We start from the raw sequence: 5,627 nt of genomic DNA on the forward strand, positions 1-5,627 counted from the left end.
GTTTCCCTGTTGGCCAAGTGTTCCGCTTACCAAATGCCCTCGCTCTGTTTCCTGGTTCCTGCCTCAGGCCAAGAACCCTCTCACCCCTCCGAAGGTCTTCAGGATCAGGACCAAGCTCCCCATTTGCCAGTGACCTTGCCATCAAAAGGCCTACCTCTTTTGTTTAATTGTAGTGGGGCGATCTGATCTCCGTGTTGCGCGGGGTCCCTGCAGCCTGCTTCTGCTGCTAGGACGGTTCCCGCCGCCAGCATCCTTTGTCCTCTGCTGTCGCTCCGGTCCCATCCGGTCCCCGCAGGTTCCCACCGGCCGTGGTAGGCGTCCTCCGGCCATGTTCTGCTGTGGTGTTCAGACCGCGTTCCGCTGTCCGGTGTTCCAACCGCGTTCCGCCGCCCGGTGTTTGTTCCGACTGTTCCGCCGCCCGGTGTTCCGATGTTCCGACCATGTCCTCCCCGCAGCAGGAACAAGGGCTTCCGGGCTTCTCGGGGTGGCGGCGGTGGTGGCAGCAGAGGCTCCGCGAGTCACACGGCGTTTCCAACCCCGGCTCCAACTCCCCCTGCGCGCGGGCCCTCCCCCCCCTCCCCGCCAAGCAGCGAGGGGCGCTCACATGCCCGCGAAACCCACTAGAAATAAATAAATAAACAAGCGGGGCCCCACGAACCGGGCCGCGTCAGACCCCAGCCGCCACTGCCGCCGCCTCCTCCTTCTCCGGTAAAGTGTATTTTTTTTATTTGCAGAAGCATTTGAAAGGTGTTTGTGGACCATAGATATGAATATCTTTAGGTGTGCAGAAATCAATTATGTTTCCCCTATTTTTGCTGCTCTGTGGAGACTCATACTTTCAACCAATGCACTTAACAGACATATATAAAACATTCCACCCCAAAACAAAAGGCTATACTTTCTTCTCAGCACCTCATGGAACCTTCTCCAAAACTGACCACATACTCAGAAACAAAGCAAACCTCCACAAATAAAAAATAATTGAAGTAACCCATTGTGTCTTATCAGATCACCAAATTAAAGTTAGAATTTAACAACAATACTACTCTCAGAAAGCCTAAAAACTCATAGAACTTGTACAATGCTCAAATGCACCATTCCTGGGTCAAGTGAGAGATAAAGAAAATAATTAAAGACTTCCTAGAATTCAGCAAAAATGAAGGCACAATGTACCGACACCTGTGAGACATTATGAAAGCAGTGCTAAGAAGAAAGTTCATAGCACTAAGCGCTAAAGAAAGGGGAGAAATCTCACACTCGTGACTTAACAGCACACCTGAAAACTCTAGAACAAAAAGAAGCAGACTCACCCAGGAGGAGTAGATAACAGAAAAGCATCAAATTGGAGGTCTAAATCAATAAAATAGAAAGAAAGAAAATAATACAAAGAATCAAAGAAACAAAAAGCTGGCTCTTTGAGAAAATAAACAAGGCAGACAAAAACTATACAAACTAATCAAAAGGCAGAGAGAAATCATCCAAATTAACAAAATCAGAAATACAAAAGGGGACATAAAAACAGATACTGAGGAAGTCCAGAGAATTATTAGGTCATACTACAAAAACATGTACTCAACAAAATTGGAAAACATATAAAAAATGGACAATTTTCTTATACCACATACCATTTAGTATAAGACCAGGTGAACAATTTAAATAGACCTGCTAGGAAATAGAAGTATTCATCAAAATCCACTCAACCAAAAATAGACTGGATACCGATGATTTCAGTGCAGAACCTACCAGAACTTCAAAGAATAATTAATACCTATACTTCTCAAAGTGTTCCACATAATAGAAATAGAAGGAAGATTCCCAAACTCTTTTTTATGAGGTTGCAGTTACCCTGATACTGAAACCACACAGAGATTCAACAAAGAAACAGAATTACAGACCAATCTCATTCATGAACATAGATGCAAAAATACTTAATAAATTCCTAGCAAACCAAATCCAAGAACACATAAAAAATCATCAACCATAATCAAGTCAGCTTCATTCTAGAGATACAGGAATGGTTCAACATATGAAAATCTATCAATGTAATCCATCATATAAATAAACTGAAAGAAAAAACCATATTATCATCTCATTAGATGCTGAAAAAAATTCAATAATGTCCAACACGCCTTCATGATAAAGGTTCTGGAGAGATCAGGGATTCAATGAAGATATCTAAAAATAAAAAAGTAATATACAGCATGTTGACAGACAACATCAAAATAAATGGAGAGAAACTCAATGCAATTCCACTAAATTCAGGAACAAGACAAAGTTGTCCACTCTCTTTATGTCTATTCAACATAGTTCTTGAAGTTCAGGCTAGAGCAATAAGACAACAGAAGGAAATCAAAGGGATTCACACTGGAAAGAAAGAAGTCAAACTTTCGCTATTTTTAGATGATATGATAGTAAACATAAGTGACTCCAAGGATTCCTCCAAGGAACTCTGACAGCTGATATATACCTTCAATAATGTGTCAGGATAAAAGATCAATTTAAAAATACCACTAGCAAAAAGAAGAATCAGTATCCCTCTCATATACAAATAATAAAGAAGCTGAGAAAGAAATCAGAGAAACATCACCCTTCACAGTAGTTACAAATAACACAAAATAACTAGCCAAAGAAGTGAAAGACTCGTTTGACAAGAACTTTAAGTCTTTGAAGAAAGTAACTGAAGAAGATACCAGAAAATGGAAAGATTTCCCATGCTCTGGATAGGATCAACATATTAAAAATGGCAATCCTACCAAAAGTAATCTATAGATTCAATGCAATCCCCATCAAAATCCCAACAGAACTCTTTACAGACCTTGAAATAACAATACTCAACTTCATATGAAAATACAAAAACCCAGGATGGCCAAAACAATCCTGTACAATAATGTAAATTCTGAGGTATCACCATCCCTGACATCAAGCTCTATTATAGAGCCACAGTAATGAAAACAGCATGGTATTGGCATAAAAACAGAAAAGTTGACCGATGGAATTGAATTTAAGATTTGGATATTAATCCACACACCTATGGTCACCTGATTTTTTACAAAGAAGATAAAATTATGCAATGTAAAAATGAAACAAATGGTGCTGCCATGATTGGATGTCAACATGTAGAAGAATGCAAATAGATCCATATTTATTCCAATGAATAAAACTCAAGTTCAAGTGGATTATATACCTCCATATAAATCTGACCATACTGAACCTGATAGAAGAAAAAGTGGAAAGCAGCCTTCAATGCATGGGCACAGGAGACTACTTCCTAAATATAACAATATAACACCAGTAGCAAAGATACTGAAGTAAACAAATGGGACTTTCTGAAACTGAGAAGCTTTTTTTTTTAAACAAAGGAAACAGTCAATAAGACAAAAAGGCAGCTTACTGAATTGAAAAAGATCTTCACCAACCCCACATCAGACAGAGGACTAATAGCCAAAATATGTAAAGAACTCAAGAAATTAGACATCAAAATACCAAATAATCCAATTAGAAATTGGGGTACAGATCTAAACAGAACTCTCAACAGAAGAGTCTTAAAAAGCTAAAAGACACATAAGGAAATGTTCAACATCCTTAGCCATCAGGGAAATGTAAATCAAAATGACTCTGAGATAATACCTTACACTAGTCAAAATGGCTAATTAAAAACACCAATAATAGCTTATGCTGGAAAAAATGTGAAGTAAGGGGAACATTCCTTCATTTCTGGTAGGAATGCAAACTTCTATAACTACTCTGGAAATAGGTATTGCAGTTTCTTAGAAAATTGGGAATCAACCTACCTCAGGTCCCAGCAATATCTCTCTTGGGCAAATACTCAAAGGATGCTCAATAATACTACAAAGACATTTGTCCAACTATCTTCATAGCAGCATTATTTATAATAGCCAGAACCTGGAAACCACCTAGATAACCCTCATCTGAAGAATGAATAAAGAAAATGTGGTATATTTACCCAATGGTGTACTAGTCCACGGTAAAGAACATTGACATCTTGAAATTTGCATGAAATTGAATGGAACTAGAAAAAAAAAACATCCAGAGTGAGGTAATCCAGACACAGAAAGATGAACATGGTATGTACAACTCATAAGCTGGTACTTGTTGTAAGGGAAAGGATAATGAGCTTATAGTTTATGACCCTAGAGAAGCTAATTAACAAGGTGAACCCTAAAATAAACAAATATAGATCTAAGTGGAAAGGGGACATAGATAAGATCACCTAAAAATTGGAAGCATGGTGTTGGGAGGAAAGGGAATGCAGAAGGAGAAGAAGAGGAAAGAAGGGGAAGAGGGAGGAGAACTTGAGGGTATGGTATAGTCAAGATGGAGAAAAGACAAAGATGAGAGCAAGGAAAAGTTATTTTGATTGAGGGAGCCATTATGGGGCCAGCAAGAAATCTGGAACTAGTGAAATTCCCAGGAATCCACAAGGATGACAGGATGACCCTAGTTAAGACCTTAAGCAAAGGATGAAAGGGTGCCTGACCTGGCCTTGCCCTATCTTTTTTTTTTTCTTCAATTTTTGGCTATTTAATATCTAAGTTCAATATCAAATAGGAAGATAAGACAGAACAACAAAAAAAATATGGAGAAAAAGTTTCCCGCAGAATTCAAGAGGCAGTGCTTAATACAGCAACAATGTTGATTTACTAGATTCTGAGCAAATACTCTCTTCTTCCAATTTCATGTGCTTTAACAATTTAGAAAGTATGAAATAATACTTCTGCAAATTGAAGCCCTCTTTGGCCGCCTTCCTAAGCAGCAAATACAAAGAATAGGCCATGTTATTAGCGCATGCACTCTTCATTGTAAAAGCCCCCACTCCCACCCCACCCCATCTCCTCCCATCTTATGAGAAACAAGATTGTGAAACCATCCTCTAAACTGCAGCCTCTTGCTGAGAACAGGAGAGATCAAACCTCAGGTTTGGCCTTCATAGCACAATGGTTTTCAGTGTGGTCAGGGTGAAGTCTAATTCAGAAGAGTCCTTCAAAGTCACATCTGTCCGTTTCGCTTTCTTCCGTATATCCCCAAGCAAGCACGCTGTAACGCTGAGAACCATGCCTAATAAGAGTGCAATTGCATCCCCAGCTCTACTGCCTCAACAACAGGCAGAAGCAAGAGCAGTGAAGTAAACACTAAGATCAATTGTGTTGAAACTGAATTCATGATGTGGGGCTCTTGAGGGCTGAACTTTCCCAAACAAGAGTGTATATAAAATTCTATCCGAAGTGAAACAGTCCCTCCTTGGAGCTCCGGCTGCCGAGGCTAAGAGGTTACCACCAGTGACACTCCTGACCGGAAAGCAGCCATTACAGGAATCTTTTTTTTTTAACATATATTATTTTTATTTAACTTTATTTTATGTGTATTGGTATGAAGGTGTCAGATTCCCTGGAACTGGAGTTACAGACAGTTGTGAGCTGCCATGCGGGTGCTGGGAATTGAACCTGGGTCCTCTGAAAGAAGCAGTCAGTGCTCTTAACCACTGAGCCATCTCTCCAGCCCCCTTTTTTGGTTTTTCGAGACAGGGCTTCTCTGTGGTTTTGGAGCCTGTCCTGGAACTAGCTCTTGTAGACCAGGCTGGTCTCGAACTCACAAAGATCCGCCTGGCT

The 5,627-nt window shown here is 40.0% G+C and overlaps 1 pseudogene; it reads right to left on the reverse strand.

Annotated features, from left to right (window-relative positions):
* Window positions 1-4,953: 4,953 nt before the first annotated feature.
* Window positions 4,954-5,288, reverse strand: LOC113455883 (annotated as a pseudogene).
* Window positions 5,289-5,627: the final 339 nt, after the last annotated feature.

This window comes from Microtus ochrogaster, unplaced genomic scaffold, assembly GCF_000317375.1.
Source record: "Microtus ochrogaster isolate Prairie Vole_2 unplaced genomic scaffold, MicOch1.0 UNK424, whole genome shotgun sequence".
Lineage (NCBI taxonomy): Eukaryota > Metazoa > Chordata > Mammalia > Rodentia > Cricetidae > Microtus > Microtus ochrogaster.